This window comes from Salminus brasiliensis, chromosome 21 (assembly GCF_030463535.1).
Source record: "Salminus brasiliensis chromosome 21, fSalBra1.hap2, whole genome shotgun sequence".
NCBI lineage: Eukaryota > Metazoa > Chordata > Actinopteri > Characiformes > Bryconidae > Salminus > Salminus brasiliensis.
In genome coordinates, this window is record NC_132898.1 from 13,826,614 (window position 1) to 13,846,710 (window position 20,097).

The following is a 20,097-nucleotide window of genomic DNA, read 5'->3' on the forward strand; positions in this document are numbered from 1 at the left end:
TATTTGTGGCTGGATTTGAAATATTGATGTAGAGAATCTCAAAAAAAGTGACAGTGATAGTGTTTTTGAGTAATATCTAGTGTATTCTGGTAGATTAGGCATACTCCACCTCCTCTGCCTGATCATCTAGGGCTATGTACATATTTATAACCTGTGGGGTGGCTTCAATTAGTGCTATATATTGATCAGGTCTAATCCAGGTTTCAGTAAGACAGAAAACGTCTAGTTTCTGATCACATATAATTTTATTTACGATGACTGCTTTTGAGGATAATGAACTAATATTAAATAGCTTTAGGTCTCAGGTAGTGCTGTTATCGTTTAAATCTGTGAATTTAACACTGATTAAATTATTAAAACGAGCAGATTTTGATGTTCTATGTTTGGGTTTAATTCGGGGCACAGACACAGTCTCAATACGGTGAAACCTGGGTGACACCTCAAAGCAGCTAGCAGACGGTCGGTTTAGTCTGTCTGCGGCCTGGTCCCGGCTCTGGATTGTCAGCAGCCTTTTACACTACTCTGCCGACTAACTAGCAGACTATGAGCTAAGCTGCACGACCATTAAGTAGTCTGATAAAATACAGGAAAAGGTCTGTGGTGATGACTCTCTTTAACCGTGTCCTAATCCGAGGAGACAAGGACAGACATTAAATAATAGCTAAATACAGCACACTAGGATATATACAGTGAATCTGACATGACTTGTGTGACTGGTTACCTGTCTCTCAGTGACCAGAGCTGACCAGCTCTCGAGGACTTTCTTCTGGGATCCTTCGTATGTTGTACAAATTTTACATGGGATTGAAAAAAATAAGATGTTAGACAGTTTTGGTTAATTTTTCCTAAACCCTGTGTTCTACACTTGACTGTCTTAGTAATTACTTAATATATTTTTTTCATCATATGAGACAAAACTGCTAAACCTACTTTACTTTAACCTCAGTTGCAGCCTTGAATTCAGACAATCTGTACCTGTAAAACAAAGTCATAATTAGAACTTTATACAGGTTACCGTGATTAAGTCAAGTAAATGGCAAACAAAGTGGAAAGAGTAAATTTCAACTTTCCAACAATAATCCTTAAACCATGGTCTCTTAATCCACTAATGATCTGAGCAACATATCCAGTTATATCTGACAGGGGACTTGATTAGCATCATAAGTATTGAGCAAATTAGCTCAAGACTACAGCCTGTTGGCTACAGCACAATTTATGCAAACCAAGCCATTTTTTAAATAAAGAATACATGGTAGTTTGCTTGCTACCACACCACAGTTCAGCTATTTTAGACCTAATTCATTTTCACACTGGATTGGAAAAGCCATGTATCTGGAGTTCCTGATTTTGGCCGTGGAGGAAGGAATGGTCATATGTAAGCTAGTTCATAGCTTCATGATGACAGTCATATATCTACTATAACTGGTGGGTTAGAGCATCATTTTCTATCTGTGGTGCTCTGGTAGGAATGTGCACCCAACATGCTGCACTCTGTGTGTTTATTGGGGAATGTGGGGATGGTTCATTTATGCTGGATTTAAATATTGTTCATCATTATTATTCTACATCACAGAGAACCTCATGTGATCCCTCATCACCAGCTCCATAGCCAAGAAAGCAGCGCCTCTACTTCCTGCAGACTGAGGAAAGCTCACATTCCTCCTCCAGTCCTCACCATGTTCTATAGGGGGACTGTGGAGAGCATCCTGAGCAGCTGCATCATCGCCCGGTTTGGGAATCGCAATGCCTCAGACCGCAAGACCCTACAGAGAATAGTGAGACAGCTGAGAAGATCATAGGGGTCTCTCTCCCCTCTGTCACAGACATTCACACCACACGCTGCACCCGTAAGGCCATCAGCATTGTGAAGGACCCCACTCATCCCTCACATGGACTTTTTGGTGGTCTGGTAGAAGGTACAGGAGCATCCGTGCTGTCACTGCACGGCTCTGCAATAGCTTTGTCCCACAAGCAGTCAGACCTTTAAACAACAGAGAATGAACGAGACCCCTCACCACGACCCATAGCATTTTAATATGTCTGCATTCTATTTATCTTATTTATATATTCCATACTTTACTACCTCAGTACCTGCCGTGTTTTATATGATGTCACGGCATGTTACATTTCTATGCTCCTTATTCTCACTACCTACCTGTTAAATATCTTTGCACCTGTAGCACATATACGTAACGCAGTAGCTACGTTAGCTAACTCACAGTCTACACAGGTCGTTACACCACAATAGGAACTGCTATTGAGGGAGAGGTCAACCATAGGTTTGGGTTCTTCAGGGGTTTGGACCAGCGTCGATATCTCACTAGGTTCACTAAGGAGAGCTTGGACAGAGGTGCAACAGACCAGGGAGTACAGGGTTAAAGATACAATCATATATTTATTCACAGAAAATAATAAAAAATAATAAACTTCAGGATCAAGTATTCCTGAGATATTTAACTCAACTTTCAACAATAAAACAGTCTTTTGACCTTGAAAAGAGAAGCAACAGTTTTTTCCTTTTGTTATAATCAATGTTCCTTTCTGGTTTCTTCTCCCCCCACTTCACTACCCGGGTAGACTGAGGGGTGTGTGTGTGTGTGTGTGTGTATCTTTCTCTGCAGCTCTGTTTGGGGAGCTCGCGCTACTGAGGTCATTCGCACAGTACTCTGGGAAGTGTAGTCTCGGGTTCTTGGACACAGGAAAATTCGCTCGCTTTTCCCGTCAATAAAACAACCTGTACCATACAGCACTAAGTTCAGCAAGACTGCATGACAATCATATTCATCTCAGCATGTCTCTGAGTCCGTAAACAGCAGGATTTTACACTTAACATCGTATATTTACACTTTAGCAAGACGCTAATCCCGCTAGCCTCCGCCTGCTAGCCTACAGCTTAGCAGCTGAAACGAACTCTTTGACCAAGGTTTATCTCTCATTTATACTCCGGCTGTTTTAATGACCTTTTAACCCCCATTATCAACACATAAATATACACTTATTTACTCACAATCCCTCCTTAAACTGCAGCGTTTAGCAGCGTTTTTAACTTCCATAACTGCTCACAAAAATGTCGAGTCAGCATCAGCTCTGGACACGACAGACTCCCGCTTGAAGACTGTAAGGAGAAGTGAAGAGGGGAGAGAAGGGGAAAAGCACAGACTCTATAGAAGAGCTCAGAAATAGGAGCTTATTTTAACAGGGTTACACACCTTATAATCACCCCTCTACTCAGCGAGGAGTCGTAGTTACTGTAGTTATTGTAGTGTCTTTAGTTTAATGTTGTCACCATTTCATTTCACTGTGTACTTGTACAGAGCTGAAGTCACAGTAAAAGCCACTTGACTGAAATATTAGAAATGTAAGAATAAATCACAGTTCATAACTTATTAAAATGTGACTCTATGGTTTTACAGTTTGTAGATGTAGAACATGTACCGTCTCATAGGGTAGGCAATACCTCTGATTCTCCATTTACCTCAGATTCTGCTATTTAAAATTAAAATTCATTTATTTTTACAGATTTTTGTTTTGTTAAAAAGGCACAACAGCTAAAATCTGTTACAGATTTTTTATGTATTTTATTTATACAGATTTGTTTTGATAAATAATGACACTTTTTTTTTATACAGAGTATCAATAACGGACACAATCATACAATTTGTCAATATGTGCATCTATGTATAACTCTTGCAGTTTATCAGTTTGACCACATGGTGACATCCAAGCTCCATCCATGAGGTCAATTCCAAAGGGATTCCTCCTCACTATATAGAAGTGCACTCTTCTATTCGAGTGAACGGCTTCTGTGCCCTTAATAGTGAGTGAATTAGAGAATATTAAAGACACTGTATTAGACTCTCGAGTGCAGAAAAAGTGAACTCCATAGAGAGGGAGAGTGTCCTTTCCTTCACATTACTTTATGAATTGTAAGGTAAACAAAGTCCACTGAAATAAATAACCGGCTGCCAGTATTCATGAAGGTGACTTTGCCAAGAAAAGTGAAAGAATGTCATTCCTGTCATATTGTGGCTTTACACGTGCCAAGACAGTAGATTGTACTAGATATAAATATTTTGATGTGAAATATTACAACACAAACACTGACAGTCTCATCTCATTGGTTTGATCCTCTCCTCCTGGATTGTAGGTGGTTATACAGTGTGTGGCTGGGGTGAAAGGTGTTCCTAATGATGCTGCAAGCTTTTTACACACAGTGCCGATAAGGAACGTGTCTCATGGAAGGCATTTCTCACCACCTATTGCAGGGCCCCCATCTGCCACAGTGGAGCTGCCATACTCCACGGTCACACAGAGAGTCATCACAGAAGTATTTTTTATTATTAAGTACCCTAAGAAGTGTGACTAAAATGTACCTAAAAGATCCACACATGTTCACAATGTCTTTCTATGCTGTTTATTTAATATAAAACACTCAACTTTAGCATTAATTGAAAGAGCATCAGAAACAGAAATTCATCTCAACAGAAGGTTTATGGAGGTGATGATAAAAAAGTTATTCCAAAAAAAAAACAAAAAACGTTTATACTCCGGAAAAGATCAACCTTATTAAAAAGAAAAACACCCACCAGAAACCAGAAGCAACAGTTTACCTAACAGAACCCACACAGTGTCCATGTTTAGTAAGTACGTGACTTTCCAAAACAATGGAATCACTTCAGTATGCAGACGGCCCGTTACACCAACATCAAGGGAATACTTACATAATTTAGTGTAATATTAGATACACACTGAAGCACCTTCCCTTGAACCTGTACACCTCTGAGAGCATCACTGAATTTAAGAGTCTTCTGTAGGTCCGCTGGTGGAGATGAAAATGGTGTGCTTACACTTTTGCTGAACATCTCTTGAGGATCATCTAGAAGTCCTTTAGAGGAAAACTCGCAGCACTGTTTCAGCTGAAGCAGTGACAGATGTTCACAATCACAGGATGGATGGCATCAACCTCATCATACACTGTAAGACAAAAGCAGAAAATACACAAAAGCTTCATTATGATGTTGCAATAAAGTGTAGAGATGAAGGCAGTAGTAAAGAGTAAAAAACCTAGAACAGTCAAATATATTTTAATAGACTATAAAAGACACAATTATTCAGATGAAGTTGGTTCATCACATGACATGATGGCTCTGCTGTTTTCCCCATTACTTTATTCCACTTACCCAACGCATGATTCCTTTGTCAAAGACATAAGTTATCAGTCCCAACCATAAAAAGAGAATTACTCAAATCTCTCCACCAATATTACACCAACTACTCTTCTGTGATCAACCATAATAAAATCATTCTTAAACAAACTTACATAACCCTTCTCCTCAACATCCCTCAGGAAAGAGCTCTTCACCATTAAAGCTTTGGTAACTTGGAGATACTCTGCATTGGTGGGATACCTGCACACCAAGAGCAACAAAATCAATCAAATGTGTTCAGTAATTCTTACAGTACAGTCATTTTTACAGCCGTGGTGATAAGAACCAGGCGTCTGGAAAGTTTAAGCCTCTTAAAGCTTTTGTTGTAAATGTCTGTAAAAAAGCACTAAATGTTCCATGTTACCTTTTAACAGCAAATTCAGCAGAAAATCAGAATAAGAAGCTGGAAATAAAGACACCACCTTCAGCCTCATGCTAATTCACGATGCAGCTAGTGAGGGGGGGCAGCTAGTGAGGGGGGCAGCTAGTGAGGGGGGGCAGCTAAACACTCACACCAACCAGTCTGTAAAGTCTAACTGACCCCAGTTAGCCAGCTAGCTAAGCTACATTACTACATATATCTGTATGATTCATTCCTCTAGCAAAGCAGCTGCCTAGCGCCGGAGTGCAGGACCAGTAACCCCTGATTAAACTGCTCTCTGCATGCAGTGCAGCCTCTTATAAGACGAGAATCGAGGCTAACAGAGAGACTTTTTTAGAAAGCCTCAGGTAACCTTAGCTGTAATTGACCCAAATTAAAGCTTACAATGCTCTCATTTAGTGCTCACTCGACTACATACATTTAGAGCATGTAGGACTAGAGAAAAGCTCACTGTCTGCTAAAGCTGGAGTCATGAGAGCACTTCAGTGTTAAGCTAATCTCCGTCGTTAGCAGCTTAGCTTGCATGTAACTCCAACCCACAGACCTACTGCTGAACTAAACACCAAAACAGCTGTTTATTAATATGACTTCCAAATCTGTTTCAAACAGAAGAGCTAAGATGAGCAGGATCTTCCTGTACAGCTTTATTGAGAAGATAGCACTTGCTAACTTAGCTAGCTAGCACAGCTGTTGGTACATTAGCATTACTTTAGCAGCTCCTGAGAGATTTTACTATTAAAATAAGTAAAAGTCACTTAATAAGATCACAAAACTCTTACCTCTGAATTTCTGTGCCTCCTCCTCGGTTATATCAATGCCTGTGTCCAGCAACGTTTTCAAAAAGTGTGTGTGTCTTCATAATGAGGAGCATATTCTCCAGCCCATCCTGAATAGAGCTGAACTTGGTGGTTAATTGGTTGATTGACTACAGCACTGCAGTGCTGACTGCGCTGACTGCGCTGACAGGGGTAGGTGCAGTGCTGCCAACTCCTCAGTAAGGAAAGGAGCTGTTGTCTGTCCAGAAAGTCGCCAGAAGTCGCTAAATGACGCCATCGCCCAATTTGCATAATTAATTATTTGCTGGTGTTTGAAGCTGTAGAATAAAGGGATGACGTTTGGGAGAGAAAAAAGTGAGTAAAAACACCCTAAATGTGTTAGAGCTACAAATGAACTCCGAATAAATCAACTTCTTCTGTTGATTCTTTTTTTTCTTTGCCTTTGAAATAGGCTTTTACTTCACAAAATAACTTCATACTATTTTAAAGCATTGTCTAGACCCACATTACATAAATCATTTGTACGTAAATTAAATAAATAAATTTTGTCCTGTTAAATGTTAGCATATCAAATTGAATCAAAAGTGTGTTATGTGGTGTGGAACTGCTACTGTACATTTAACCCTCCGTCTTTATCCGGGCTTGAGACCGGCAGTTACGTTAAAAGAGTTACTTACTCTTTTTTTAGTTTTTAGTTTTGGGGGGGGGTCAGCGGAGGCTTTGGGTATGCGCAGTTCATTTGCAGTGTGTACGTGGAGCGGTGTGGGTCTGCTCTGACTGTGAGGGACGGGGCTCACGGCAGCACCTGCTGCTAAGGACAGTAACTGAAGAACATGTGTTCACCTCAGAGTCTCCAAAAGTCTCCAATAACACCAGAAAAAGTCGCTAGATTTGTTGCTAGTCGCTTAAAAAAAGTCTCTAGAGGGGTCTGAAAAGTCACTAAATATAAGTTGGCAACACTGGGTAGGTGGGTCTTAACAGGGCTGTTGGGTATTTTGGGTGCCCTGGTTTGCGGGCTCTCCGCCGACCAGCTGGATGTGTTTAGGCATGAGGGTGATTCTTTTGGTGTGGATAGCGCACAGGTTAGGGTCTTCAGACTGACCCACCCAGTAGCCCTCGATAGCCTAATGGAGGGCCATGGGAGCGGAGATCTAGGGGTGGAGATCGGCCCTTGAAGCCCTGGATGTTCTTGTGCACTGAGGAGAACTGCTGGAAGCTGGAAGGACAGTTTGCAGATTAGCAGCTCTGTGGATTTCTGGCAGCAATTCTGGCAAGGATGGTCCTTTATCTCCTCCCGGATGGAAGTGTGTGGCTGAGGTGAAAAGTGTCCCTAATGATTCTTTGAACCCAAATTGGGAATCGTCGAGCCTACTGCTGAATAGACATGACTTATCATGCACTGTTTGGTGGAAGTGCTGCTGTGTAGTAAGACTTCTATCTGTGGCTCACAGCACGCTGACTTCCCCAGTGCACTGTACTGATTATGTTACAGCGCCACCACGCCACTACTGACACAACTACAGTAAGAAAAGCCTGAAATTTCAGTATGTAATTCAGTATTTTTTTAACTGTTCAGCACATTGTAACAGCATGTGATAATACTGATAACCATATCAAGCATTAATGTTACTATAATCGTGACATTCAATTTTCATACTGTTTCAGCTCTAGTTTTGGGTGATCGGTGCACTTATGTGTAAATACACTCATATTGGTGTCTTTAGCTGCAATACAAAGTCTAGGCTGCAGTCGAGGTAGGCTGCATTTTTGTAATCAGGTTGGAGAAATGAGCTGGAGTCTTGCCTCAGCACTGTGAATGACACTTTGGGTCTGTTTACTCCTGCCATAAAGAGCCGTAAATCCCAGAAACACCAAACAAGTTACAGCAGCTGTGAAAAACTCGGCCAAGAAAAATGACATTCACTAAAAAAATATTTTTTTATTTTTTTGGCTGATTTCTTGATCCTTCCTACTTCTAGGATTTTTTTTTACCAATCCTCACATATCTGGTAGCAAAATACCTGCGATATTTATAATTAATAATAATTAGAATGAATAATGTCAACCTGTACCTTTTGAACACTTAAGCTCATTTTAACAAAATTTGTTCAGCACATTATTTTGAGGGGGCATGTCAAGTTTGGTGGACATTTGTCTCAAGAAAGCGAGGCCAGTAGTACATAACTGGTTCTTAGAAACCATTCATCCAGTCAAGCTACAATTTTACTTGCTGCATCTTTAGCCTATTCAATAATAGTCAGACCAGAGGACTTGATATGTCAATTATTGTGGTTGCCATTAGCCAATCACATTCAAGCATACATTTGACATGTTAAACATTCGCCAATCAGAGTGAAACCTAAGGGGATTTATCAATGTAGGCATATTCTATTAACCAGTGAAGTTGCCAGAAATGCCTTACAATAATGCTGTCATATGCTGTTTCCTAAATGTTACATTTACAGATGCACCAACCTTTTTCAGTTCCAATACCAATACATACGCTTATTGATCGATACACGGTACCGATCCGATACCATTGTTAAATAAATAAACCATAAACCTCACCATGTGGGAGAGATTTAAAGCACCTGGATTGATGTAAACATTATCTCACTAACTTTGTAAAATAGTTATAAATGTATTAAATTGCTAATTATTTGTCACTAAAATATGAAACAATTGTACAGGACCTTGGCACAGCATTCACCTTACAATGTACTCATTTATTTATAAGTATTTATAGGAGACAGTCACACATGTCAGATTTAGTTCTTTTCAAAGGATACAAAAGTCTTCATATGAGATATGACTATTAACAGAATGTTTTTTTTAGTTGAAAATGCAATAATTTTGATGATTAGTTATGTGTATTGATTTGTAATTATCATTATCCTTGGGCCTGTTGTGCTGGTTCTTTAGGTCTCATTGGGCCTGTTGTGGTTGGAACTTTAAGCCACTTGCCTATTTTCTATATTGGTATAAAAAATCCTAAAACTTAGGCCTACTTGATTGCTGACACTCGTGTGACTCCAGTGTTGTGACAGTGTTTTTTCCATGGTAATTCCTACTCCATCCACTATGTGGCAGTATATTGGAAGTAGGCCAGGGGAAGTAGGCCAAAAGGAGGGAACTAAGCAGCAGCAAAGTGGTTTAGTTGTGGCTCACTTTAGGCCTCATTGTAGGCCTCACTGTAATGAAGATCCTTATTGGTGGAACTATAGGTTCTAATACTCACTGTAAGTTTGCTGTCATTTAATTCTTTATATATTCAGTCAAGCTTTGTGTATGTTTTATTCATGAGATTTTGTGCTGTTCTGCTTTTGCAGAAAGCTTCACTTTTGTCTTGTTTTCTGTTTGTTTGTTTGTTTGTTTCTCTATTTGCAGTCCTTACAACTAACTAACCAACTCTTTTTATGGACATTGGGATAAACTTTACACCCAGAAGACAAAGGTATCACTCCTGAATTGAGTGAGAGGAGGGGCAAAGTGAATATCTAATGATCCAATATCAAACTAACTTGACTGAGCTTTCCAAACTCAAGGTAAAATGTGCTTGGATGTACTAACAAGTGACTGTGTTTTTTAGCTCATTAGTAAGACAGCCAGATTAATTTCGGTGAAGTTTTATTTACTAGTGTTTGCAAATGCAGCTTCTCCTAGTCTGAGAAATATATAGAAATAGTACCACCAGTTAAAGTGATGAAATTGGGTATGACGTCCGGTCCTCTACCACAGAGAAAGGCTTCACCTCTGCTGCCTGGAATCTGTTGTGCTCCCCGGAAACATCGAGAAGGTGCTACACCAAGACCTTACCCAATCACACCAGTCAGGTAAGTGATGATTTACTTTATTCAAATCTTTATTCTGTCAAATGATTTTTAGCTGCTGGACCAGGAATAATGGAAAACTCAGCCAAGTCTAACATTAAGTCTAAATAAAAATAGTTTATTTCTAGTGTCTTTTGGACATAAAGAGAGAAGTTCTGTTTTGTTACTGTTAAGAAGAAGTAAGTTATGTGACATCCAGAGTTTCATATCCTTTACACAGTCCTCCATTTTCTTTACTCTAAATTTATCAACATGTTTGGCTGATCTATAGAGCTGCATGTCATCTGCATAACAATGGAAATTATTGCCATGTCTGCTTATAACTGCCCAGTGGTAACATGTATAATGTAAATAATAGCAGTCCTAAAATAGAGCATTGTGGAACTCCATATCTTACTTTTGTGTAATTTGAAGATAAATCTTTTATCTTTACAAACTGATAGTGTTCAGTTAGATATGATTTGAACCACGATAGGGCTGTTCCTGTGATTTCAACCATTTTCTTTAATCTTTCTAGTAGAATAGTGTGAACTATTGTATCAAAGGCTGCACTGAGGTCTAGTAGGGCTAATAAAGATACGTAGCCTTGAGCAGAGGCAAGAAAGAGATCTTTACAATCTTCACTAGGGCTGTCTCTGTGCTACAATGGGGTTTGAATCCAGATAGGAATTTCTTATTCATGGATGGACTAGAAGATTTGGTTTCTTGATTAGGTTTTATGGTTTTATGACTGCTGATTTAAGGGTTTTGGGTACATGCCCTAAGCTAAGGGATGAATTTACTTTATTTAATTTATTTGTTAAAAGAGGTCTGATTATAATGGGAGTATTTCTTTTAGTATTTTAGAGGGAATTGGGTTAAGTGTACAGGTTGTACAATTTGCTGAGGAAATATTTTTTTCTAGTTCTGGCTGTGGAAGTGGTTAGAAGGCTTCCAGCCTTTGTTCTACAACTAAGTTATGTTCTAAAGTAGCTACACCAAGCAATTTAGATTTAAGGTCAAATGTTTGATTTAATAAGGAGTGTTGGATTTGTTGTTTAATGCTTTCTACTTTATTATTAAAATAGTCCATAAAAACATTACTGGTTAAAGAAGCTGGAATCTGGGGTTGAGTATCTGCCTGCCTTTTAGTAAGTTTAGAGATCTCACTAAAAAGTACTCTGGGATTGTTTTTGTAATTTTAGATCAGTGAGGCCAAATACGCTGAGTCCCTTTCTATATTGACTAAGGCTGTCCTTCCAGGCAGAGTGGAACACCTCTAGTTTGGTTGTCCGCCATTTTGGCTCTAGTTTCTGCGCTGTTTGTTTTAAGGTACGAGTTTGATCACTGTACCACTGTGCGAGCAGAGCCAGTTTGTCTAAGGTTAATTGAAGGGTATGTTAAAGACCGTTTGTTAATCTATCTAGCTATGTTTAATCTGATGGACTGTAAGCTAAGGTCGATAGGTCTGGGAGATTTTCAGTAAACTGTACAGTGGTCATTGGATTATTGCATGTTTTAGAAAGTGGCAAGGGGCCAAATTAACATTTTGCCTAACATGTAGCTCATAGGAGATTAGGTAATGGTCTGATGTTACTAAGGTTTGAGGTAGAATATTTAGATTATCAGTGCTATCACACAGGGTCAGGACTAAATCTAGGGTATGATTACAGTAATGTGTGGTTTCAGTTATGTTTTGTGTGATGCAGACAGAATCTAAGATCGACGCAGGCGCCTTTGTTAATGGATCGTCTGCTTTTTCAAAATGAATATTAAAGTCTCCTACTATTCTAACTTTGTCACTGCACACTGCCAAGTCTGCAGCAAAATCACTAAATTCTTTTTAAAAGGGTGCTGGAGACCTACAAATATTAATTAGTGTGAATGCATTTTTATTTGTGGCTGGATTTGATATATTAATGTAGAGAATCTCAAAAGAAGTGAAGGTGATACAGTGTTTTTGAATATCAAGTGTATTCTGGTAGATTATGCAAACTCCACCTCCTCTGCCTGATAATCTAGTGCTATGTACATATTTATAACCTGCGGGGGTGGCTTCATTTAGTGCTGTATATTGATCAGGTCTAATACAGGTTTCAGACATCTAATTTCTGATCACTGAATTTCATTTACAGTGACTGCTTTCATGGTTAATGATCTAATTTTAAGTAGACCGTGCTTTAGGTCTGAGATGGTGCTTTTATCATTTGAATGTGAGAATTTAACACTAAGTAAATTAATAAAACAAGCTGATTTAAATGTTCTGTGTTTGGGTTTAATTCGGGGCACAGACACAGTCTCAATGCGGTGAAACCTGGGCGACACCTCAAAGCAGCTCAGACTTAGCCTGTCTGTCTGTGGCCTGGTCTGTGTTTGTGTTTTATTTAATTTTTTTTGTTGTTGTTTTTTTTTTGTTTTTGGCTTGTTAGTAAGACAACCCGATACACTTCGGTGAAGTGTTATACTGTAATGAATGTTATCTTGTATGATCTTTGTTCTTTGAAATGCAACATCTTTGTCTTAGAAATGTGTGGAAATGGTACCACCCGTGAAAGTGGTGAGATTGGGTATGGGAGGTTAGATTTATGCAGCCATGTTAACTGAGTTTAGTAAGATTCTGTGGGTTGCTTTCCTGTCTGTCCCTCTACAATGCTCTTTTCCATCCGTACATCCTCAAGGCCTCTTTTGTCTATCCCGGTCTTTACTTGCCTATCTACTTGCTACTCCTAGTCATTTTTTATTTTTTTTTTGTAGTTTAACACAGTAAACAAAAGCTCATTTGGTACAGATATACATACTGATACACATTGTACAAACACCCATCCTTCAATAATAATTATAAAGTGAAATAATAAGGTATACAAACATCTTAGTTTTAGTCTTATAATCATGCTGTTAGTTAGAAATTAGATGATCCTTGAAATAATCCCAAATCCCCAGTTCTACAGGCCCTTTAACTCTACATGCCCATAACTCTGATGGCTGAGGTTATCCCCACCATCAAAACTGAATATACGCCTTTTGTTAGATTTGGGGTTTCTGTTTTATTTCCCAAGAGACATAAGTGGGGAGAGACTGGCAGGGCTACTCTCGCCCATGTGTCCAAAAATACCAGCATACTGTGCCAAAATGGTTTAACCATGTGTCATTCCCATATGAAATGAAAAAAGGTTCACATTTCTTTTTTACACTTCCAACATAAACTACTATTTGTTAGTCCTATTTTAAAGAGCCTACAATGTGTCCAATAATACCAGTGCAGAATTTTATATTGTATAAATTTCCCTTTATTATTATTATTATTTTTTTTTTTACTTTATTTCCCTTATCCTTTTATCCTTGATAAAACTATGATCTTGTGCTGTCTGCTGTGTGTCTTACTTTACATTAGTTTGCTTTACTAACTAACTTCTGTGTTTACTTTCGAGGAATATGGTGGCCATGGAGAGGCCCTGGAAGCATCCGCGTGACCAGGGCCAGCCCAGGACTTTATTGCGCTCTAAGCAGATTTTCATTTTGGGGCCCCCATACCACCACCTTAGCACCAGATGCTTCATCATTCCGTATGCTGCACTGAGTGTGTATCGTACCCACTATCATTAGCATTATTTGTAATTAGCTTACATTCTACACAAAAATGTTCTAATTAATTTTCACTTTTAAATACAGAGTAATGTATACATGTTCAGTAACATTAGCAGACAAGACACTGCATTTACAGTAAACAAGTTAACAAGTTTTTCTTAATTTTTTCTTCAACAGATGTGGAAAAGTTTGAGGAAGGCACCTATTATCAACAGGTCCCCTAACTCTGACCACCTCTGCATATTGCGCAATTCCCTTTCTCCCTGGGCCAGAAAAAAGAAAAACAAAAAGGAAGTGGAAGGCCTAAGGTGGGAGCTGATGTTTATTTTAATTTTTTTTCTTTGAGCGATTTACTGAGAGAGATATTGTTCAACCCTGAAGCAACTGGGCCTTTATCGACTTTGTCTAGTGCTCTGCATGCTCCAGCAGAGAGGGCAACTACTGCAGACGGTGTTCTCATTGTTGGAGATTTTATTGTAAGACCCTATTAAATATAGGGCCCAAAGGGTAATGCTGGAATGCCTGGAAGACCTCTAGTACACTAAATTCCAGACACCGTTTGGAAGAAAACAGACACCAGGATCGAGGAAGCAAGCCGTTCAGCTGACTCTTCACGCTCCACTGCTGACTGCAGGTTTGACGTTCTGTCCTCTACCACCGAGAAAGGCTACACCTGTGCTGCCTGAGATCTGTCAGGTAAGTGATAATTTACTGCATTCAAACCATTTGTTCTGCCCTTTCTCTGCTTGTATTAAAAAAGTAATATTAGTATCACTTGCTCACATTTCAAACAAACCCTGCAGTATCGAGCATATATAGAGAACAGAAAATTGGTTTTAACAATCTTAAGGGGGGGAAAAAGGAAGCATATGTATCAAATCTTATCAGTACAAGTAACTTCCACAAATAAATTTAAATTTAGACTGTTAAATATACAACCCAAGTCAGGTATGTTGGGCAAATTCTCAACCCCAGATCCCTACTACCTTGACCAGTAATATTTTTATGGACTATTTTAATAATAAAATAGAAAATATTTGACAACAAATCCAACACTCCTTATTAAATTAAACATGGCTGTCACCCGTTGTAGCTGATTTAGAACATAAATTAGTTGTAGAATAAAGGCTGGGTGTCTTCTACACACTTCCACAGCCAGAACTAACAAAAAAGTATTTCTTCAATAAATTTTACAACCTGTACACTCGACCCGATTCCCTCTAAAATACTGTCAGAATTACTCCCAATTATAATCAGACCTCCTTTAACAATAGTAAATGCATCCCTTACCTAAGACCATGTACCCAAATCCCTTAAATTTGTTGTTATAAAACCTTTGATTAAGAATCTAAATCTTGTCAATTACAGACCCATCTCAAGCTTAACATTTCTGTCCAAGATATTAGAAAATGCTGTGGCTCAACAACTCTTCTTATACCTGAGTAAAAATTAAATGTATGATAAATTCCAATCTGGATTCAGATAGCCCAAGTGAAGATTACAAACGATCTCTTTCTTGCCTCTTGTTATGTAGCCCTACTCACCCTCAGTTTAGCCTTTGACACTATAGATAACACTATTCTCTTAGAAAGATTAGAGAACATGGTTGGAATCACAGGAACAGCCCTATTTTGGTTCAAATCATATCTAAACGAACCCTATCAGTCAGTATTTCTAAATTACATAGAAGTCTGATTTGGAGTTCCACAATGCTCTATTTAAGGGCATATATTATTTACATTATAGATGTTACCACTGGGCAGTTATAAGCAGACATGATGTTAACTTTCAGATGCAGATGACACAGCTCTATATATCAGCCAAACCTGATGGTAACTCTAGATTAAAGAAAATTGAGGACTGTGTGAATGATGTACTCTGGATGCCAAATGACTTTGTTCTTCTTAAAAGTAACAAAACAGAGGTTCTCTTTTTGGGTCCAAAAGACACTAGAAGTAAACTGTTTTTTCCATTATTCCAGGTTAAGCATCTACAAATCTTGGTGTCTTATTTGATTCAGATATATCATTTGAGCAACATATAGCTAAATACATAGAACAGATGATTTTCTACATTGGCAAACTAAGAAATTCCTTATCTCTACAGGATGCAGAAAAGCTAGTACACACTTAAACTCACGGTTAGATTACTGCAACACACTTTTGTCAGGCTGTTCCAGCAGGAACCTCAATAAACTTTAACTTGTTCAAACCTGGCCAACAAGGCTCTTTCCATCTGCAACTTTGTTTGGTTGATTATTTGTATGACAGTGTATAAGAGGTAAATATTCATTCAGTTTCTAAACATGTATTGACTTTCTTTTTTGTCTTACAAGTTCTCTCTTTCTTTGTTGTCTTACAGGCTTTCAGGACCCCAGGACCCCACCCTCCTCCTTCCTAATGGTGGATCCACCAAACAAGGATCTGTCCATTGCAATGGTGTGTGTGACTCGCTATCTATCTGACTGCAAGTGTGGAAGAGTTAGGTCATCATTCAGTTTCTATACATGTATTGACTTGTTTTTTTTTTTTTGTCTTACAGGGTCAGGACCTTCTAAACCCCTCCCTCTCTGACCGTAGATCCAGCCACCATCAATCTGTCCATCTGCAGCTGTGTCTGGCTCACTGTCTATTGTTCTGCAACTGTGTAAAAGGTAAATTATCTTTCAGTTTCAAAACCTGTTTCGACTGTCTTTGTTGTCTTTGAGGTTCCAAGGATGCCATTCCCCCTTCCCTCCCTGATGGTGCATCTGTCCATCAACGGTCCATCCATCTGTTACTGTGTACGGCTCGCTGTTTATCTGTTTGCTACTGTCTAACAGGTAGGTGATCATTCAGTTTCTATACATGTATTGGCTTTTTTTGTCTTACAGGTTTAGGACCTTCTGAGCCCCTGCCTCGCTGACCGTAGATCCAACCTCCATCAATCTGTCCGTCTGCAGCTGTGTCTGGCTCACTGTGTATTGTTCTGCAACTGTGTAAAAGGTAAGTGATCTTTCAGCTTCAAAACCTATATTTACTGTTTTTGTTGTCTTTCACGTTCCGAGGATTGCCATCTGTTTTCTACTGTCTAACAGGTAGGTGATCATTCAGTTTCTATACATGTATTGATTTTCTTTGTTGTCTTACAGGATTTCTTTACTCCAGGACCCCCCCTTCCTTCCTAATGGTGGATCCATCAAACAAGTGTCTGTCCATTGCAACTATTTGTGTGACTCGATCTTTCTGACTGCAAGTGTGTAAGAGTTAGTTCCTCATTCAGTTTCTATACATGCATTGACTTTTTTTTTTGTCTAACAGGTTTAGGACCTTCAGAGCCCCTCCCTCCTTGACCATAAGTTCAGCCACCATCAATCTGTCCATTTGCAGCTGTGTCTGGCTCACTGTCTATTATTCTGCAACTGTGTAAAAGGTAAGTGATCTTTCAGGTTCAAAACCTATATTTACTGTTTTTGTTGTCTTTCAGGTTCCGAGGATGCCATTACCCCTTCCCTCCCTGATGGTGCATCTGTCCATCAAGGGTCCATCCATCTGTCACTGTGTATGGCTCGTTGTCTATCTGTTTGCTACTGTCTAACAGGTAGGTGATCATTCGGTTTTTATACATGTATTGATTTTCTTTGTTGTCTTACAGGTTTAGAGGATGCCTTTACCCCTTCCCTCCCTGATGGTGCATCTGTCCATTAAGGGTCCATCCATCTGTCACTGTGTACGGCTCGTTGTCTATCTGTTTGCTACTGTCTAATAGGTAGGTGATCATTCAGTTTCTATTCATGTATTGACTTTCTTTGTTGTCTTACAGGCTTTCAGGACTCCAGAACCCCCCCCCTTCCTTCCTAATGGTGGATCCATCAAACAAGTGTCTGTCCATTGCAGCTATTTGTGTGACTCGATCTTTCTGACTGCAAGTGTGTAAGAGTTAGTTCATCATTCAGTTTCTATACATGTATTGACTTTTTTTTTGTTTGTTTGTTTTTTGTCTTTCAGGTTTAGGACCTTCAGAGCCCCTCCCTCCTTGACCGTAGATTCAGTCACCATCAATCTGTCCACTTGCAGCTGTCTGGCTCGCTGTCTATTGTTCTGCAACTGTTTAAAAGGTAGGTGATCTTTCAGTTTCAAAACCTGTGTTGACTGTCTTTGTTGTCTTTCAGGTTCCGAGGATGCCATTACCCCTTCCCTCCCTGATGGTGCATCTGTCCATCAAGGGTCCATCCATCTGTCACTGTGTACAGCTCTTTGTCTATCTGTTTGCTACTGTCTAACAGGTAGGTGATTATTCAGTTTCTATACATGTATTGATTTTCTTTGTTGTCTTACAGGTTTAGAGGATGCCATTACCCCTTCCCTCTCTGCTGGTGCATCTTTCCATCAAGGTTCCATCCATCTGCCACTGTGTACGGCTCGTTGTCTATCTGTTTTCTACTGTCTAACAGGTAGGTGATCATTCAGTTTGTATACATGTATTGATTTTCTTTGTTGTCTTACAGGTTTAGAGGATGCCATTACCCCTTCCCTCTCTGATGGTGCATCTGTCCATCAAGGTTCCATCCATCTGCCACTGTGTACGGCTCGCTGTCTATCTGTCTGCACCTATCTTACAGGTAGGTGATCATTCAGTTTCTATACATGTATTTATTTTCTTTGTTGTCTTACAGGTTTAGAGGATGCCATTACCCCTTCCCTCCCTGATGGTGAATCTGTCCATCAAGGGTCCATCCATCTGTCACTGTGTACGGCTCGTTGTCTATCTGTTTGCTACTGTCTTACAGGTAGGTTATCATTCAATTTCTATACATGTATAGATTTTCTTTGTTGTCTTACAGGTTTAGAGGATGCCATTACCCCTTCCCTCCCTGATGTTGCATCTGTCCATCAAGGGTCCATCCATCTGTCACTGGGTACGACTCGTTGTCTATCTGTTTGCTACTGTCTAACAGGTAGGTGATCATTCAGTTTCTATACATGTATTGATGTTTTTTTTTGTTTGTTTGTTTTTTGTCTTACAGGTTTAGGCCCTTCAGAGTCCCTCCCTCCTTGACCGTAGCTTCAGCCACCATCAATCTGTCCAATTGCAGTTGTGTCTGGCTCACTGTCTTTTGTTCTGCAACTGCGTAAAAGGTAAGTGATCTTTCAGCTTCAAAACCTATATTTACTGTTTTTGTTGTCTTTCAGGTTCCGAGGATGCCATTACCCCTTCCCTCCCTGGTGGTGCATCTGTCCATCAAGGGTCTATCCATCTGCAACTGTGAACGGTTCGCTGTCTATCTGTTTGCTACTGACTAACAGGTAGGTGATCATTCAGTTTCTATACATGTATTGATTTTCTTTGTTGTCTTACACGTTTAGAGGATGCCATTACCCCTTCCCTCCCTGATGGTGCATCTGTCCATCAAGGGTCCATCCATCTGTCACTGTGTACGGCTCACTGTCTTTCTGTCTGCACCTGTCTAACAGGTAGGTGATCATTTAGTTTGTATACATGTATTGATTTTCTTTGTTGTCTTACAGGTTTAGAGGATGCCATTACCCATTCCCTCCCTGATGGTGCATCTGTCCATCAAAGGTCCATCCATCTGTCACTGTGTACGGCTCGTTGTCTATCTGTTTGCTACTGTCTAACAGGTAGGTGATCATTCAGTTTCTATACATGTATTGACTTTTGTTGTCTTACAGGTTTAGGACCTTCTGAGCCCCTGCCTCGCTGACCGTAGATCCAACCTCCATCAATCTGTCCGTCTGCAGCTGTGTCTGGCTCACTGTGTATTGTTCTGCAACTGTGTAAAAGGTAAGTGATCTTTCAGTTTCAAAACCTGTATCGACTGTCTTTGTTGTCTTACAGATTTAGAGGATGCCATTACCCCTTCCCTCCCTGATGGTGCATCTGTCCATCAAGGGTCCATCCATCTGTCACTGTGTACGGCTCGCTGTCTATCTGTTTTCTACTGTCTAACAGGTAGGTGATCATTCAGTTTCTATACATGTATTGATTTTCTTTGTTGTCTTACAGGATTTCTTGACTCCAGGACCCCCCCTTCCTTCCTAATGGTGGATCCATCAAACAAGTGTCTGTCCATTGCAACTATTTGTGTGACTCGATCTTTCTGACTGCAAGTGTGTAAGAGTTAGTTCATCATTCAGTTTCTATACATGTATTGACGTTTTTTTTTTTGTTTGATTGTTTTTTGTCTTACAGGTTTTTGACCTTCAGAGCCCCTCCCTCCTTGACCGTAGATTCAGCCACCATCAATCTGTCCACTTGCAGCTGTCTGGCTCGCTGTCTATTGTTCTGCAACTGTGTAAAAGGTAGGTGATCTTTCAGTTTCAAAACCTGTATTGACT